Source organism: Prionailurus viverrinus, chromosome A3 (genome assembly GCF_022837055.1).
Source record: "Prionailurus viverrinus isolate Anna chromosome A3, UM_Priviv_1.0, whole genome shotgun sequence".
Taxonomy (NCBI): Eukaryota; Metazoa; Chordata; class Mammalia; order Carnivora; family Felidae; genus Prionailurus; species Prionailurus viverrinus.
The window spans coordinates 13,354,722-13,374,437 of NC_062563.1; the positions used below are offsets into that span (position 1 = coordinate 13,354,722).

The 19,716-nt window shown below is 52.8% G+C and overlaps 1 long non-coding RNA gene across 1 annotated transcript; it reads right to left on the bottom strand.

Annotated features, from left to right (window-relative positions):
* Positions 1–1,025: 1,025 nt before the first annotated feature.
* Positions 1,026–18,883, bottom strand: LOC125162459 (uncharacterized). Its single transcript, XR_007151045.1, has 3 exons — positions 18,804–18,883; positions 1,656–1,935; positions 1,026–1,379 (listed from the first exon to the last, which is right to left on the bottom strand). It is a non-coding gene; the product is annotated as an uncharacterized LOC125162459 (long non-coding RNA).
* Positions 18,884–19,716: the final 833 nt, after the last annotated feature.

Below are 19,716 nucleotides of genomic sequence, written 5' to 3' on the forward strand. Positions count from 1 at the left end.
AGGATGCCATTAAATATTTAAAAATATATGCCCAAAGATGTTCTCTATGGGTAATATTTATAACAGCAAAAGTACATGAATGAGTACACAAATAAATGGGAAATATCCACATATCTACAACACGATGGTAAGTGGCCCATCCATAGTATATATGACTATGTCATCAGTTAAAGAAGAGAAGCCAGTATGTACTCACAGACCATTACATCCAAGGCATCTATTTTGCAAAGAATAAGTAAAGAGTAATTATATGTATGCATATCTTACATACGTTTACATGCCCACACGCATAGAGGCATGTGCATATAAAATAAGCTAGAAAAAATCATATTGAAATAAGAATAGAGTCTAGCAGGGGGAGGGGGTGGAATCGTGGAAGAGGGGGATATCTTTACCCTACACACTTACAAACTACCTCCATTTTAATAAAATCTTTTTATATTACTTGTGAAATTAAAACCTGAAGAGAAAAAAAAACCCTAAAATATCCGTATTGCTCTAAACGGGTAAATTGGGCCGTTGGGCATGCCACGTGGAAGCTGAAAAGTCCTACCGGGCTTTCCGTCGTTCTGTCCTCAGTCTCCACGACAGGAGCATGGAACCAGCCAAGAGCACTGCTCCGGCCAGCCTTCGGGAGCCCTCCCTCTTGTCCTCAGGCCTGGGCCTAGTCCTACAAAGGTGGGACCCCTGGAGCGGGGCTCTGGGGCCCCAACTGGACTGAGCTGTGGGTAAGCAATGCTGAGGAGCTTCAGGTCAGCTCCATCCAGCCTGGACCGTCTCCTCCGAGGCTGCCTCTAAGGGAACCAAGTCTACCTTCGTTCCACCTGTCAGGTGACCAAGGGCGGGGAGCCTCCCTCCTGTTGTGTCTCCCTCACACTTGGGAGACAAGAAGCTGGCGGTAACCAGCTTCCTGTGTATGAAGCTACCATTCAAAACAGTATAATTATTCTGTCAAAACACCAAACAAGCCAGGAGTAGTCGTAACACACGCACTGTTCTAGAATAGCGATGTTTGCAGTGACCACAATAGGGATTTCCTCACGCACTTGGTCACTGTTCAAGGAAAAGAATGTTCTGCTCTGGCTGTTCTGTGTTGGAGAGGCCAGGGCCTCTCGTGTTCTGGTCAACAAGCTGTCTCTCTTTGGCATCGACCTGGCGTCCCATTCCAAGGCAAGCAGGAAATGAGGAGGAAAGAACGAGGTCCTCCAGGGCTTTGAGGATCCTTGTGGGTTGGCCAGCTGGAGCTGTTCTAACAAAGCACCATAGGTGGGGTGGCTTACGAACATCAGAAATGTATTCCCACGGTTCTGGAGGCTGGAAGTCTGACATGGTGGTGCCAGCAGAGGCCGGTTCTGGTGCCTCTTCAGACTGCAGACTTCCTGGATCCTCACGTGGCAGGAAGGAGAGAAGACGAGGAAGGTCTCTTGTGACTCTTACAAGGGCACGAATCCCACTCATGGGGCCTCTACCCTCGTGGTCCAATCTCCAAAGGCCCCAACTCCTAACACCACCATGCTGGGTAGGGTTTCAACATACGAGCTGGGGGGACACAGACATTCAGTCCATAACTCCCTGTCATGTCCCTGGCTTTCACTCTAAGGGAGATCAAAAGCCTCGGGCCACCTTTGAGCTGAGGGGTGGCTGATGTGACTCACCTGCCAGATTGGGGTTGGGAAGACAGAGAGGGAGGGAGGAGGGGTGACTCTGGTCCAGAGGCTTCTGGACGGAGCTGCCGGAGGGAGGCAGACAGAGACACCCTGAGAAGGTGGCCAGGCGGTCACTCAGACCTGCGATCCCACAGCTGTTGTTTCTTTCGCCATGACCTTCCTCGTCTGTACCTTAATCATCTCTTCACATGCCTCTTTCCCAGCCCCGGGTTCTCAAAGACAGGGCCTGTGCCCTCTGTCACCATGTGGCCGGTGTCACAGCCAGGGCCTAGAAAATAGAGCAATCAGTCAGTGTTTGTGGAAGAAATAAATAGAGGGTACAGAGAGGTTGAGGAGACATATGGTGAAAGCAGTCAACCGTAAAATTCTCAGTCAAAAATAAGAAAGGAGGAGAAAAGCAAAGAGAATCTAGCTTGATTCAGAGAGTTGTTTTGTTTGTTTTTTTTTTTTTAACATATTTTGCTGTTATCTTGGCTGCTTAGACAGGGGCTCGGCGACTTGGCATCATCCATGAAAGCTAAGAGGTGAGTCCCTCGGATCCGGCAAGGACAGTCTTCGGAATCAAACTCGGGGAAAACACACACGTACGCACGCACCAAGACGCTCCCGGCAGGCTCGTCCGTAAGAGGGAAAATTCGGGAAGACCCCAAATGTCTACCAGGCAAGTGGATGAAGAGCTGTGACAGTGACGTTGCCAAGGGATGCCATCCAGCAAACAAAAGAAAGCTCCAACCGCACATGGTCACGTGAGAACGAAAAACATATCCTCGAGGAAGAAAGGCAATGAGGAACACGACACAGCATGCTTTTATTTGTATGTAAAGTCTACACCAAAAAATACCTATGCTCTTCACTTAATTATAACTTTTATCAAGGTCATAGAGGATTACTGGATTATAGGGCTGACGGTGCGAACCTGCCTGCCCCACCCCTCGCCACGGACTTGTGCTCCAGGAAACAACCATTTTCAGCAATTCTAGTGTTGCTATGAGTATCTACCGCCGTGTGTCTAGATAATAGGCTCGCGTAGCTGCTTGTTCATTCACCCTCCCGCGTCATCCTGACAGTCAGAGCGAGACTTAGTGGCACGGAAGAAACACACGGTGTCCGTTGTCCAGCAAAAGAACACGCACAGATGAGCTGTGTGATGTGAAGTTCAATTGGCCATTTTATAAGTTTGTGTTTTGCTGTGTTTCGTTTCTCTAAAATGAGTATTGCCTTGGCTTTCTTCCGCTCCCTGCGTTTTCTCCATTGCTGTCGCTAATCCATCCCTACGGTCCGAGCCTTGCCTATAACCCACCCGTCAGGAGGCTCACACCGCCAGGTAAGGAGACCGGTTGGTTGATGGTTTTCTTGGGCTGCTCTCGAGATCTGCTTCCTGCCGTTCCCCTGGTGCTCTGATTCGTCCTGGAGACTCTGCCCCTCCCCCGCCTCCGAAGGATCTCCCACCTCCTTGTCTGGGACCCAGGGTGGCGTTCCTGACCCACCCCTTGCTGGTGCAGCATGTCCTCTGCCCGTGGCTTCCCGAGAAAGGGCACGGAGGAGATGAGTCTCTGCCATCTTGCAGGTGAACGTGCTCATTCTGACCTTGCCCTTGATCTGTGACGTGGCCGTGGTTCACGCTCTACGCTCGGAGTAAATTTCCCAAGAGGTTTGAAGCCGCTGCTCTCTTCCAGCCCCAGGGTTGCTTCCTGAGTCCTGGTCCTGAATTTGAGAGCAAGTCCTCTCTGGAGGCTTCTAGGACTTTCTCTTCTTCCCAGATTTGTGTGAATTCATGACGATGTCTCTGAGTGCTGGGTCTTTTCAAATGAATTGTTCTGAGCGCTCTGTGGGCCCAGAAAGCACATCCATCTGGTAGTTGTATAATTAAAAGTTAATTGTAGAATTCCAAAACTGACACAAGGGCAAAGTCACCCGCATCCTCATCTTCTTCGCCCCTGGTAGCGCTGAGCAGATCAGCGTGGCCCCAGTCACTGCCACCACCACCTCCCTGGGTCCGTCCTAGGACATCGGCCGTGGTGCCAGGGACTCTGGAGCCGCCCCTCCAGCCACGTCAGCTCGCCGGGAGATGCTCGCAGCCCCGGACGTGTGCCCTGGGCAGCCGGAGGCAGCACAGGCCTGCGCCCCCCACCCGCATGGCCTCTGCCTCAGGGGACCCCTTTCAGGTCCAGCTTTGTGGATCCGGAAGCTCAGTCACAGAAAGAGCTTCCCGGCACCTCAGGGCCGGCGTGAGCCCTCCTCCTCTGGGATCAAATCCCTATGTCACCTTCACTTGCTGAGGCCTGGGACCCCTGGGGACACCAGAGCCAGTGAACCTGCCAGCTGCTCTTGGCCTTGAAACACAGCCCCTCCCCCTCGGTGTTCTGTCTCCAGCAGGGCTTGGCGGGGGTGGGTGGGGGGGACAGGCATCCTGAACCAGATGGAGCCATGTGTCCCCGCACAGCATCAGCCTCCTTCTCCAGCCCGGATTTAACTTTCTTTGCTTGAGCTGAGCTCCATCAATAAGCACACAAGTACGTGGGGGGATCCCTGCCCACCCGGGCTCCCACTCACAGCTATTGTCAAGACCCGACTGGTTGAGATGACGGGAGATCTCTGACCCTGGGTCGTTTGCATGAGGGCAGAGGACCCTCACTGAAGACGCTTCTGCGATTTCCTGCATTCATTTGTGTGCCTGTATTATTCCCTCGTTGATCTCTAAGCTCCACGAAAAGTAACTGTGTGCTTTCGGTTTATCCTCATTCCTGCCCCTCTCGTTCCCTCGAAGACAGGTCTGTGCTTAGTAGAAAGGCAGCTTCTCAAATCCCGCCCCTGGACATTGAACTTGGGCCCGGGGAGTCCCACATTTCCGCGAGCTCCTCGAGTGAGTCACAAGCACATCTACCTTTGAAACATGCACTGTAGGTGAGACGCAGACTCCTTTTTCTCTACAGATACAAAAACAAGACCAGCCTGTTTACAGTTAATGTGATTATTCCTATGATTTAAGTCTATGCGCTTACTCCTTGTTTCCTTTATTTTTTGTTTTATTTTTTAACTTTTTTTTTTTTTTAAGAGACAGAGAATGAGCAGGGAAGGGGCAGAGAGAGAAGGAGACACAGAAACTGTGCTGTCAGCACAGAGCCCAACTCGGGGCCTGAACTCACGAGCTGTGAGATCATGACCTGAGCTGAGGTCAGACGCTCAACCGACTGAGCCACCCAGGGACCCCTTACTGTCTGTCTTCTATCTGTATCATCTTTTTCTCTCCTTTCCTTCCCTGTTTTGTATTGTCACGTATCTTTATTATTTTATTTTGTAACCTTCAACTAGATTGTCGTGACGTCTTCATTATTGTTTTAAGGCACGTACTAGGGACTAGGGCATATACACCCTCCACTGGTTAGAGTCTGCCCTGAATTAGAACCTTACCCCTTCCTGAATGACAAAGACCCTGAGGACACTGTCCTACCACTTAGCATCCTTCTGGATGTTTCTCTTATCACAGTTGAGTTTCATTCCTCGTGGACTGTAAACCCAGCAGGACACTATTATTACGACTGTTTTGTGAACTCGTTAAACAACTTCCTATTGCTCCTCTTTCTTCCATGTGTTTCTGAATTTTCATTTGGAATCATTTTGCCTCTGCCTGGGCAATCCCCTCCGTGTCTATTTGAGTGCCAACCCGCTGGCAGAAAATTTCTCCAATTTTTGCTTCTCTGAAAATGCGCCTATCTCACCTTCACTTCCAAAGTGTATTTCCAATCGGTATAAAATCACGACTGGGCAGGGTTTCCCCACCACCACCACCACCCCCCCCCCCCCATCTGCGCCATATTCCAGTATCTTCTGGCTCCGTCGTTCTTATGGAGAAGACCACTGTTTACCATTGTTTCTCCTTTGAAGGAGACGAGTGGTTTTTCTCCGGCTGTGTTCAAGATTTCCTCTACGTCTTCCTGGTTGGCGGTTTCGCCATGATGTAATCAAGCGTATGTTTCCCCGTTTTCGTCATGATAGGAGTTCTTGAATTTGCAACCCGCTGTATGTCGTCGGCCTTGGGAAAATCCTCAAAATCTCTTGACGTAGCGTTCCTGCGGCATTTTCCCTCTCTTTCTTTGTTTCTTAGAATTTCAATTACACATATTTTAGAACTTCTCACAATATTCCGTATTTTCAACGTTTTTATTCCCTGCTGAGTGTGGATATTTTTTTAAAAAAAAAACACCTTTTTTTCTTTTTTTGTCGAAATTGTTGATATACCAACCTCTTGTGTTGTTTTTTTATTTCACTTGTTTTATTTTTCAGTTTCAGACTATTCATCTGACTCTGTATAAATTGCCTTTCTCTGATTAAATGTTCCCCCTGTTAATATTTCTAGGTTAACATATGGATAATAATTATTTCAAAGTTCTTGCCTGGTACATTCCAGCACTGAGGCATCCATGAGTCTTTTCCTGTCTTCTGTTTTTTCACTGTTTGATTTTGGTCATTGGTTCCTGCTCCTGTTGGGTTTGGTCACTTTTTGTGAAACCTGGATATCTTATTTGAGAAATTTAGTGTCGCTTAATGCTGTTGTCTTCTCCTAGAGAGTACGTTCTTCCAGCAGCCACAGTGGTTGGGGCAGATTTCTTGATCAAATCTGGACCTGGACTTAAGATCATTTAAGTCACATTGGCAGTCTTCACACAGCCTGGTTTATTTTGGCTTGAACTTACTCCCAGAGAAAGTCATTCTAGGGTCTCACCTGTAAGACTTGCACATTTTTCAGGACTCCTGTGCTTTGAGTCTTGAACGCTAATATTTATTGTTAGGGCCACGTGATATTGGTGAACACGCAGGTACGTTTCTCAGCTTTTCTGCAACCCCCCTTTCAGCTTGGTGTCTGGGCATCATGTTCTGTAAGCTTAGGAATCAACAAATACCTTCCTGAAAGTGCTGCCGAAGGTCAGACTCACTGCTGGGGGGAGGCTGCTTTCTCCGGTGTCTTGGGCCCCCAAGTGCTCGATTGCTCCGTAGCCTCGAATGCCAACTCCTATGTCAACAGATCTATGAACTTAGCAGAGAGCTCTGAATTGGCGCTTTCGGCTCTCAGGATCCCTCTGCACTTACAAACTGGCAGCTAGTGCAAAGACTGGACGGGGTGAAGAATGTGGGGCTCACTGCATGTACCTCACTTCTCTCTGGAATCATGGACGTCACGTCCTGGCAGCCTGGGTTGCTCTCTGATGCCTTTAAGTCCCTTTCTTCCTTACTTCCTTTCTTTCGGTTTACTAATCTTTGCTAGGTGTTCCCCTTGGTCTGATATACGGTATTCCATCATTCCTAAATAGAGAGGGGTCCCTTCCTGCATACTAAATTAGACATAGATGCCTAGAAAGCTAGGATTGAAGAGCTAGATATCTGCATATCTCTTAATTAGATAAATAAATTACTTTTGTTGCTACTTTCTCATGAAACCAAAAATTCCAACCACAGGAAAGACTAAGAGAGCATCCAGCTCAAAGGTTACAAACCCAAATGCCTACCGGTACCAGGCAATTAAGTCAAAATGTGAAGCAACCCAAGCATCATTAAAAGGGAAAATTCAATAAGTGAATGATACGCGGTCATAGTGATGAGGAGACTCTGGGACTGGGGGGTTTGACAGCCCAGAGGAAGAATGTTCCATGCTAAGGGGATGTTGGTACTGGCTGCTTATAGCAAGGAGGAAATGTGGACTGAGTTTTGAAAGAGCTCAATTATTTTAACATATAGACTATGTTTTATACAAAAATGCATGCTATGAAAATTCCGACAATTAATTATTTATTAACAACGTGCTTCCGAAAATGAAAATAATAATAAAAACAAGTTTGGCACAGAGGCATCATGTTGAGAGCATTGGCTCTGGAAGTCAGACCACCTGGGTTCCCATCCTGCCTGTCCTCCTGCCAAGCAGGCGACCCAGGGAAAGTCGCCTAACCCATCTTGGCCAGCGTTTCCCCGTCAGTGAAGTGGGAAGAGGTGTATCTATGTCATGGGTGGGAAAATGAGACAAGGGAACAGACGCGAAACGCGCAGCAGCGGAGATCTCAAGCCTGGGGAAACGCTCATCAAACAAACACGACCGTGCCCAGGACGGACTCCCTCTGGAAGCTGATTTCAGCCCACAGGCCACCATGTCTCAGCATCTGCCCCGGTCCAGCCTCCTCACTCTCCACGCGGGGCACGTGTGAGTCACAGAAAGGGGAAGGGAGCTGCCCGGGCAAACGGACAGCCCCTCAGTCCTTAACCTGGGTCCAGGACTGGAGTTTCCTTTTGATGCATTTTATCAATTAAATCCGCGTGCCCTGCAAGGCGAGCAGCTAATTCCCGCGGGAGGCGGAGCGGTCGAAGCTCCCTCCAACTACAGATAACTCCCTAATTGCCACGACTGCCCCAGTTCGCTGCAATCATTAGCAGAGGCCCTTGTGCTCCGGCTGAGAGAGGAGAGGGAGGTCCAGACATATCATTGCTCATCTAAATTTTTAATAATGCTCCAATCTTCGGATCACCGGGGTAATCAAACCCAAATTAGCCTGACACTCAGAGCCACGGAATAACAAGGAGAGTGAAAGGGATAATGTTTCTTTAATGAAAATTTCATCAGTGCAGAGTTCTCATGGAATATTCAGGGTCTTGGCCCAGAGCCAGCATCAGAGCTGACTGCTGTGACACTGACCTTTGTCCCTCAGAGGGAGACACAAGTGCAGGGTCTGGCTGGCCTCCCCTGCTCCGTGACGACGCAGGTGGTCTTCCTCCAGCTCCCATGAAGGAAGCTCTTGAGCCTGGGGCGAGGGGGCTCAGGCCCCGTCCTCTCCGGAAGGTTCCGCTGGGCGGCTCAGCACCAGCCTGGTCTCCCTGCATCTCGGCCCCTCCCTGCCCTGCGGGCTCCTCCTGAGACGCCCCTCCCCCGACTCACTAGGTGCCCCGTTTCTCCAGCTGCTCAGACCAAGTCCTTGGGGTCGTCATGACTTGTTCCGTTCGCTCTCTCTCACTGCCTCTGTCCACCCGTCAGCAGAAGCCCAATGTGACCTTCAGATGTGAGGCGGGAGCCGGGCCCTGGGGACCCTGCCCCGAACCTGCCCGCCCCTCCTCCTCGTGCTCCTCAGGGGCCCCGCAGGCCGTCCGAGGGTCCGGGGGACACACACTCAGGGGCTCAGATCCGCCCTCGCTGGGCCAGGCCAGCTCTAGGTCCCGAGATGCACAGAGGATGAGAGTCTGAGTCCTCGTCCTCGTGGCCGAGCTGGAGGCAAGGGGCAGGGGCCCCCTCGGAGCCGCCAGAGGCACCAGCCCCGCCAACCCCGTGGCTCCGGACTTCTGTCCCCCCAAACTGGGAGAAGACCGTTCTCTGTGGTTTGGAGCCCCCGGTTTGTGGCGACTTGTCAAGGCAGCCCTAGGAAGCGGATACAGAAGCCAGTAGAAGCTTCTAGGAGGGAGCACATGGTCTGATGTGCATTCTGGCCGAGCCGGGCAGTCCTGAGGGACTGGAGGGACGGGCCTCACTCCGTTCTTGCCGAAGAGCCTCACATGTGGGGTTCGCCTGCCCCTCAGGCCATTCGACCTGCTCGCACTCGGGGAGCCTTTCTGGGCCCCCGTCCCCCCCCCCCCCCCAGCTCCGTCTCCTCAGAACCCACTGCTTCTCGTCATGTGTCCTCTGGTCTATTTGTGCCGCCTGTCCCTACTGTCCTCGGCCGTGTGTCAGGGGAGGAGAAGTCCCGAGAGCCTCCCCTCAGCCGGTGCACACAGCACAGCGGGCTACGCGGGTCCCTCTAACCGAGCAACAGCCCCGGGGCCTCAGATGGGAAGCAAATCACTTGTCCTCCTGAGACTCGGTTCACGAAATTGCAAAGGGAATGGGTTTGAGTAAGCGATTTCCAAGGGCTCCTTCTGACTCGAATGTTCCAGGATTCCAATTTCAGAATTCTTAAGATTCCATTCTATTGTTCTTCCCAGTCCTTCAGTGACTCAACGAATGCAGATCAAGAACCAACTCTGTCCTCAGAGCAGGAATCCAACAGCAGACAGACAGAGGGGGTTCCGGCTCCCACGCGGTTGCCATTCCTGTGGGTCAAAAGGCGATGAATAATCAATCTCAGATGGAGACAGCTGTGCAGGAAATAGGGACAGGATGTAGGGTGCAGACGGCTTCCATGGGCAGGTGGTCACAGCTACTATCTGAGGAGGTGACACTTGAGCAGAGACTAGAAGGGCATGAAGCAGCAGGTCTGGGGAAGTGGGGGTGGCATGTGCAAAGGCCCTGAGGCAGGGAGACTTGGGGTTTGTAGGGGGAGCCAGGAGGCCGGTTCCCTGAGAGGGAAGGAGGGGAGGCAATCGGAGATGATTCTGCGGAACCCACAGGAGTCGTGATGGGCTCTGCAGGTGCAACAGGAAGTGGGGTCCCCTTCCTCCACCGACACATCTACTCAGGGGGACGTGTCTCCTGTGGATCTCACAGGCTCACTCTCACTCTGGGAGCGTGTGGAGCATCGATCTGGGCGTGGGGCCAGGAGGCCACCAGGAGGAGCCGTCCGGCTGCAGTGGTGACCCAAGCGAGGACATGGGTGACGGCAGGGGACAGAGGGGCAGACAGACTGGAGACTACTTTGAGTTTTGTGGACTGGACACGGGCCGGAAGAAGAGGGAGGCCCACAGGATGACACGTGGGCAGGTCCCTGGTCTGAGTGACAGGTGCTTGGCGGCCCCACCGACCGAGGAAGGGAACCTGGGTCCTGTGCAGCGTTGTCGAAAACTCTCGGATCTGGAAGCCAGAGTGGCTCTTCCTCCGGAGCAGCTGGGGCGCCTCCCTCAGGCCCGAGGGGGCCGGGAGGCGGTAGGCACCTCGCCAGCCCAGGACCAACCCCAATCTGGACATGGGGCAGCATGGAGCCTTGCCGGGAGGGGGGTGCTGCCCGGCGCAGAGCCAGGCCCCAGACTCACAGAGGAAACTGAGGAGCCGGCGATCACCTGCCACGATCCTCCCGGACCCCCCACCACGGGCAGGGGAGGGGCGTCCTTAGGCGGCGGGTGTGCCCAGAACACCCCACGCCGGCCCTGTGGACGCACCACCCCTGGAAACGGGGAGACAACTCGACCGCAGGAAAATGTCAAGGTTTCAGCCTCTCGGCATCATCAAGGACACACTCTCCCCTCGTCCGGCTGCTCTGCTTCTCAGAAGACTCGTGCCTTCGCAGTTTGAGCAAAGGCAGAAAGAGGAACAAAGAGGGGGTGAGAAGGAGGGACAGAGAGAACGGGGACAAAGGAGACAGAGGCCTCTCGGCTCCCGGATGAGAAACGAGAGTCCAGGTCTGTTCAGAGGGGCTGTGGACAGGCCACCAGACGGTCCCCGGCTTCGCTTGTTTACGTTTTTGAGACGTTGGAGCCGCTTGATGGTGGATGCTGGGCCCACATCCCCCTAAGGACCCAGCTCTCGTCTATGTTTCGTCCTTGGGGACACGAGTAACTTCCTCAAGTTGGCACCAGAAACCCCCCTCTCGCGTTAAGAACTCCCCGCATGGTAACAGCCGAGACCCGGGGCCCCACTGTGTGCAGGACTCAAATCCTCTGCGCATCAGCCCAGCAGGCCCTCCCAGAGCTCGGGGAAGGAAGGACAGCTCTCGACCCCTCTCCCAGCGGGGAAGGAGTGTGCAGGGACGGCGACGACTTTGCGGGGACTGTGGCCTGGGGAGCAGGGGTGGGGGCCCGGCCCCTGCCCGTCCACCAGCCCCTCCTCCTTCCAGGAGGCCCCCCTGAGGAGCTGGTGTCCCACATTCTGGGCAAACGGACGTTCGCTCCTGGCTGACCTTGGCCTTAGGGGACCTACCTGGATGTAGACAGAGGGTTCACGGGAGGCAGGGGCTGCCTTTCCTTCATGAGTCCAACTTCTGGGCGGAGCCAGAGCAGGGACCTGGCCCGGCGGAGCTCCGCCTTGGCCCGCAGCTGAGCCCCGGGCGCCGACCCTGCAGGTGCCGCGGCCACAGGCCCCCCCCCGCCAGCCTCCCACTTGCAACCTCACAGCCAGAGAGAAGCAGAGGACGGGCGCTGCCCGCGGCGGGGCCTCCCGTGTCGCAGCCACGAGGCCTCCTCAGGAAGCCTCCCGACGGCATCCGGGAGCCCGTGTGTCACAATCGCGGGCCTCCCTGCTGTGGGGAAATCGTACATTTCCCCTGGCGGAAAATAATGAAAACCGAGCAGGTGCATGTGGACCCGTGCCGGGCGGCTTCTTCCCTGTCACACGTATTCAGTCGCACAAAGGAGTGTTCGTTATTCACATAAGCAAAGTTCCAGCCTGAGTGAAGAAGTGATTTTACATTCTTTGCGAAGCCTGCCTTATCTTTCTCTCAAGACGATCCTGGTCCTTGGGACGTGTGGCTTGGGAAGATATGAATGTTTGAAGGTCTTTTTCTCCCCTAAGATACACACGTTGTGATAGGTAGTGCAAAGGTTCATTTGTGTGCCTCTGGATAAAAGCAGATTTCATACACTAATAGCAGATGTATCAACTGATGGAAAATACTTAGGGGCCACTGGGGAAGCAGGTCCCTTTTAAACATATTTTTGTGTCGTGAGGCAATAAGGAAAGGCATGAATGTAACTCTAAGACAGAACGAAAATCACTGGTTTTTTTTAAAAGAAATATGTAAATAGTAAGTAAGAGAATGCATAACAGAATGTGTTTCTGGATTCCGAATCTTGCCAAACCAAAATAATTTTTAAGAAACATTTAAAATAGCATCGGTAACCTTGAACGTATCATGTTAAAATGTCTCTTGTAGACAATGGGGCCACCCAGGAACTAAAGCCAGTATTTGAGAAGGAATAAAAAGCTAAGCTAGAGTCAACGTTTTGAGCTCACAATGAGAAGAAAAAGAGTGGGCCCGGAAAAAGAAGTCCAGTTCAAGTAGCATTCATTTGAAATTTCCAAAAAATTGGAAAACTTTATTTCAATTATGTATCTTTTTCTGCCAGACATTAACAATCATGCACACTGTGTTTCTCTGTCTTTCAGGGAAGGATAAACGGTAAAGGAGGCAATGAATTTCAGGCAATAAATTTTGTTTATTTCATTCAGTAAATTTTTTTAGAGTGCCTACTAGATGCTGGGCACTTTTCTGGGAGCCAAAGATAAAGCGTTGAGCAAAGTGACACACATTATTACCCTTGTGGAGTCTAATTAGGGGAAGACAGGAGTAACCCAAATAAAGATTATTGGAGGGCATTAGGTGCCGTGGGGATAAATAAAACCAGAAGGAGAGATACATGCCAAGGGGGTGCAGTTTAACAAGGACGGGCAGGAAAAACCTGCCCGAGAAGGCTACATTTGTGCAAAGATCTGATGGAGTGGAAGGTCTAGTTGTGAACTATCTGGAGAAAATATCCATGCAGAGCATAATGGAAATATAAACAGTGCCAGCTTGGGATGAGTGTCAGTGAGTAATCATTCCCCTCCCAGTGAATCTGCAGACAGTGAGAATGCACACTTTCAATGTTCCTGAGAAGGTCTCCAGCGGGATGGAGCCCCCTTACCCACCCGTGTGTCCCAGTTACCTATTGCTATATAGCAAATGACCCCAAAACTTAGCGACATAAAGCAAAGACCAGTCTGTTACATTCATTGGTACCGTGGGTCAGGAACTCAGGTAGGACACAACCACATAGTGTCTGAAGGGCTCCCTCTAGGAAGAGGTATGGTGCCGGGGGTGACTCAAATCCCTGGGGGACCGAATCATCTGGAGACTTCTTCGTTTCCATGTTTGATGTCTTCCTGGAAAGGCTCAAAGATTAATCTCAGCTGGGACTATCCACCAGAGGGTCTAAACATGGAGTCCCCATGTGGCTTGGGCTTCCTTGCAACATGGCAGCCTCCAGGGAGGCATACTGCTTGCGTGGGGGCTCAGCATCCCAAGAGCAAATGTTCTAGAAACAAGGTGGAAGATGAATGGCCTTTTCTGATCCAGCATTGGGGGTTCACACAGCATAGCTTCCACCAGCTAGAAGAGTCCCAGGCCAGGAGAGGGGGCATAGATTCCAGCTCTTGATTGGAAGAGTGTCAAAAATGTACAACCATATTCTCAAACCACCGTGCATACTAACTAACTCAAGTTACATCCACAGATTGTCTTCTCTTCCTTCTCTGTTCTACTCTCCCCAGCGCCCTGACTTCTGTTCCTAGAATCACTTCCCCAGTCGACCTGACTCAAGCCCTTGCCTCCAGCTCTGCTCAAGGGACACCCAAGAGAAGACGTTGTTCATAGCTTTAACCTCAAAAAAAAAAAAAAATGGGGGATGCTCCAGGCGGAGAAGACGTGATTGGGTTTAGACAGAAATGAATTCTAAATGGAGCCTACTTCCGTTGAAATGTGCGATGGTCTCTGGGACCAAAGGAAACTCACCCAAGGATATACTGTGACATAATTACCCACGCTGCTTTCTTTCATACAACTTCTCGGGCCTTCCAGTTTTCTCTTTCCCTTCGTGGCTGTCTGCTTTCCCGAGACAGCACGATACATGGTGGGGGAGGGGATTCACAACAACCTTCGAGGTCTCTGCTTTATGAAGAGAAAGAATGGTGTGCGCATGAGCATTAACAGAGGTGAAAAACTCCCCCTCTTTTGATTTCGCTCCACCCACCCTACGACAGCATGGCAGGATTTGGGTTGACTCAAATAGGATCCCCATTTAGAAACCAAAAGTCCTCTGGGAAATTTTTTTTTTTTTTCTCTGCAGGTGAGTCACTTTTCTCTCACCCACGTTGAACCTATAAAATTCAGAATAGGTCAAACGTAGCAGCAATTCATTTCAAAGTATCCCACCATTAACAACGGGTATTTCCAGGCCTCACGTCCCTGCCCTTTCTTGAAACTAGCCTGCAGTATTTTCGTAGCAAAGAGAGGTTAGCCTGCTTTCAATCTCCACGGGTTCAGAAATTGTTTCCAAGAAACCCGCCGGTTGATTGGTGACCAGTACGTGTTTGTTTCTGGTTTTGTTTTCATTTGAAGTCGGCTTGCCCAAAGCATTTTCTGGCATCTTCCAGCTCAGCCTGATAGTTGTTGATGCAGACTGTGGCTGAAATCACGACGACAGAGGGTAATGGTGATGCTGATGGAGGCGGTGGCGGGTCCCCCCACACTGGGGAAGACTCGGGGAGACAGAAGATATTAGCTGCAGATGGCTTTACTAATGCAAAGTATTCCTTTTACGCTTTAATTCCCTGGTGTGCCTGCTTCTAGCTTCCACCTCACTGAGGTCTTCACAGATCATTGCTTGAGAACCGAATTTGAGACACTGAACCATCCAGAGACACAGGAACCCTTCTGATACCTACCAACCCAACATGAAGGCCACATTACTGGGCCAGGGTCTCCTTGAGTGAGTGGTGCTTCGTATCGTGGAGGTCTCTAGGGGAAGCACTGCCTCAGGCCAAAAGGAATCATTAGGGATTCCCAAGTTGAGTCAATTGTGGAACTTTTGGGGGAAAAAAGTCCCTGCCTAAAGATTCACCATGTAGGTGAATCCCCTTCATTAAAAATGAGCCCTTTTTGGGGGCGCCTGGGTGGCTCAGCGGGTTGAGCGTCCGACTTTGGCTCAGGTCACGATCTCGCAGTTTGTGAGTTCGAGCCCTGCGTCGGGCTCTGTGCTGACAGCTTGCTCAGAGCCCGGAGCCTGCTTCGGATTCTATCTCCCTCTCTCTCTGCCCCCCCCCCCACCGCCCCGCTCACACTCTGTCTCTGTCTCTCTCAAAAATAAAGAACCATTAAAAAAAATAATAAAAAAAATAAAAATGAGCCCTTTTTTTCTGCTCTCAGAGGGGACCAACCCCTGGGAGCCCATGGCATCACAAACTGACATCAGCCTTCACAAAACCTCCTCACAGTGGGCTCCCAAGGTAGAGACTTGCTTTTGCCCTGTGCGGGAAGGGCCACGGGACCTCTGGGACTACAGGGCTTTCATGTAAAACAGAGTGGTCAAGTTCACAAGCCATCGCCATGAGCCAGGCCATCAGCTGAAGCAAGAACGAGATGGGTGTAGAAATAAATGTATCGATCAGCCTCCACCTGCTCACTTCTTTTATTGGAGACTATGATGTAGGGGCTGTGGTTTTTAAAGTCAGTGCAGAATAGAATCATGTCAGCTGGTATCGAATGGATCCCCAAAATAACCTTGCTGGAAACGGATCATTTGATAAAATATTCTTAAAGAGTTTCAAGATTCATAATGAGGTTTTTTTTTTTTCATAACAAACTTGGCAGAGTTTTTCTCCAGTTTCCAGTTTTCCAAGTGTGATTATTTTATTCCAAATTACTTTTAAGTTTGCAAAATGAGCTCGATGCTTACCTTCCCCCTGTGCTGAATTGTCTCTTTTACATTTTGCAGTTAATTTTAAGCCTGAGATTGATGACTTCTTTAGTGCTGAGTCACTAGGACAAGAATGGCTAACTTTTCAATTACATGTGGGCAAAATGGGAAGTCCGGAACTAATATAGGGGCAACATTCAGCATTTTCCTTAAAAGACTAGAAATGGCAAGCGGTGTTGACCAAGAGCATCTCTGAAGATCCCCAGGGAGGGTCTTCCTCTCGTAGGTTTTTCCTGGCAATAGGAAAAGAAAGTTTGGGTATCTTTTTAATTAACTATGTTTATCTCTCCAGGTAGACCAAATATTCTGTGAATTCAGTGTCTCATTCTTAACATCTTAGCACCATCCGTTATTCCTTGAACCTGAGAGCAAGAAGTCCTAAGTAAATTCTTGCTGACAACTTGATTAATAACTCTAAGAATCAGGAGGTGACAGATCTTGGTGGGAGCTGGGAGCGCTAAAAAAAGAAGGAAGAGCCTTGCTTTCATGAAAAATAGCCATTCTGGGCTGGGTTGCGTCCCCCTTGACCTTGGACCTCCAGCCTCCAGAACCATGAGAAAATAAATGTCTGATATTTAAAGCCGCTAGTACGTGGCTCTTTGTCACGGCAGCCAGAGCAGAAGAATACAGAGTTATCTTGCCGCTAACTGGGGATCCAGACTCTGAAAGTTGACTTTGCTTATAGGCATGCAGCTCATGAGTAAAATATGACGTGATGTTACATCAAAGTCAAGGATGAGAGACATTTGAACTTGAACGCTCAATTTGCACCGGGTCAAAGTTGCCGTGAAATGCATTGTCCCCAAAGAGTTCCAAATGATTGATAATCTCCAAGAGTGAAAAACCAAGTGACCTTCTTTATACTAATATTTGAAATACCCTTACTCTCCTCCCACCAAGACACAAAAGGCATCTAGATCATATCTCAAACAGTGATCTGAGCAGAAATCTTAAGCCCCGAGGGATCCTGTGCGGCCTGCAAATCTGTGAGGCAGTTCATCCACAGGCACCGGGCCCTGTCCGCCTCTTCCCTCCTGCTGGATAAACCTGCAACAAGAGTCTGCGAGCCGACGAAAAACACGATGCGTGACAAGTAGGCGATGGGACAGCCCACAGCGAGCGCCTGCTGAGCGAGGCGCCGCCTCTACACCCCTGCACCACTGCTTTCCCCTCCCCACCTCCCTGCCCACCGCCCCCAGAGCACCTCCAGGCTCCCCCTCAGATCCCCGCCTGCCTCCCCAGCTCCCTGCAGTGCTCTGCAGGGCAGGGGTGAGGGCTGCGGGCTCGGCCTCCCACTCGGGGACCGTGGGGACCTCACCGCCCTCTGTGGTCTCAGTCTCCTCCTCTGTAAAATGGGTGTCCTGCTGGGCACTGGGGGCTTAACTGGGGTGCTCGGCGCTCTGTCCTGGGACCGCACCAGGATCAGCTCAGCCCACCCGAGCTCCCGTCACTTCCTCCAGGGCAGGCTCCCCAGCCCGGCTTTGCTCCCACAGCTCAGGCCTCCTTTCCTGCCCCCACGGCCCACGTGCTACAGGCTCCTTACTATCAGCGGACGTGCACACACACCTAGACCCACACACCCTTAGACACACACACACATCTAGACACACACGCATCCGTGGAGCTTGTAGCCGCCACCATGGACAGTGCGGGTCCAGCTGCCTCCCTCCCCCACTGTCACACTGTGCTCTCCCTCCGGGGGGTCTCAGCCTCCCCATGACTTCAGGAGCGACGTACAGGCAGGTGACCCCTTCACCACACGCAGCCCAGACTGGACAGCTTTAGACCTGTGTGTCCACGTGAACGTCCCACGGTCACCCCCAGACGTGGCCTCTCTGGATGTCCCCCCTCACCGGCCGGTGACGCCATCCACCGGGTCCTTGCCGGGTCCTGGGCATCTCTCCTGTCCCCTCCCCTCCCTCGAATCCCAAACCTAATTCCCGCTGCGTCGGCTCCTGGGTATCTCTGGACCCTGCCCCGCCCCCCCCCCCCCCCCCCCCCGCTGCCATCACCCTCCCAGCTCGGGGGACCGCCTCTCTCACCGCGTGACAGCCTCGCCCCTCTCACGGATCGCCCTGGGCACACGCTCCGCCCACTCCACACCACCAACGCGGCCACCACGTCCCACCCCTGCTGAGCATCACGAGGCCTCCAGGCTGCTCCTAAGGACCCTGGGTGCTCCCGGCGTGGCCCCGGGCCCTGCGCCGTCCGCCCCCGCGCCCTCCCCTCCACCGCCTGCCCTCTGCCCTCAGCGTCCTCGGACGTCGCTTCGCCGCCACGCGCCGCTTTCCTTCCCGAGCTGGCTGCACCCTGGTGCCTGCGGGCCTTTGCACGCCGCGCCCCTGCTGGAACCGCCTTTCGTCGCTCTGTCCGGCAGGCAGGGTCCTCGCTGTCCCACCGGCCCCGGCGCCGCGGTCCCGCTCCCCGGAAGCCTCTCCTGGGCGGGGGTCTCCTCCTTCCTGCCGTCCAGACTCACAGACCTCCCCCGAGGCGGCACTGCTGCCCCCTGTCGTCGTTCCCGAAAGCAGAGGACGGTGGCCGCCTGGCCCACTGCCCAGGGCAGCGCCCAGCACGTGCTGGGGGTGGGGGTGGGGCTCAGCACGTGTCTGCTGAACGAGCTAAGGTGTTATTTCCCACATCTCAGCTCCCCAGCTCGATCGTGAGCCTCCGAGAAGAGAGCCGGGACGCCCACTCTCTGGGTCCCCACGTCCCCCGCTCGCGGGTCACGCACGTTTGGCGGGCGATCGGCCAGCTCGGGCCCGCGGTCTCCGCGTTGACTGTTACCTGCTGCTTGTGCAGACCAAGGGCAGCGTCGGACACGGGACAGAAGAGCGACGCACGCGGGGCGCCGGGGCGGCCGGCTGAGCGGACGCGAGCGCAGCCCGGTGTCCTGTCCACGTCAGAAGTGATTTAACGAGTGGGGGGCGTCTGGGCAGATGTCACAACCTGTGCGATTCTTTTTCACGTCAACGCTCCAGACGGGGGGAGGGGCTGTCCTTCTGCAGCGGGCCCTGCCAGGGAAGAGCGACCAGAGAGAAAAATGCTCGCTGCCTCTCTCCAGCTCCTCGAGTCTTGACCGGATCGTTCGGAGATAATTGTCTGTGCGGCGGGGAGGCGCAGGAGAGGCCCCGACGTCAGCCGAGCCCTAGGCCTGCTCGAAAAATATGGGCGCTTGGGTCTCGAGGCGACGGTATTGATTTGTCCTCTGGCTGACGTGCGGGATGTGGAGACATGACTCCCTGGGGATTAACACGAGGCGCCCTGAGTGCCTGGCGGGGCTCTGACTGCTCCACAGACCTGCTGAATCTGGGCCTGGGGTCTTCCTCCTCCCGCCAGGGGTCCTCCCACAGATGGGGCAAGGATTAGGCCTGTGGCCAACCAGGCACGGGGGTAGGCGATGATCGCAGACGTCCTGGTGGCCGATACGTCCCCGTGGCTGACCGTCTGCCTGGCCTGGAGGAAAGGGTCAGCCTTCCTGGGTCAGCACCTGCCGCTCGGCCCCCACTCACCCCTCCTGCACTGCTTGGGGTCGGCCCAAGGCCTGTCCTTTCTCTGTGGCTCAGTCTTCCCACCGGCCAGATGGGAAGATTAATATCACCCCCTGCATTATCTCAGAGCAGATGGAAATGTGAGATCCCAGCAGGGGGATCCATGGGGGAGAGCCATGAGGAAGGTGCAAAGGGCCAGCGCCTAGGGC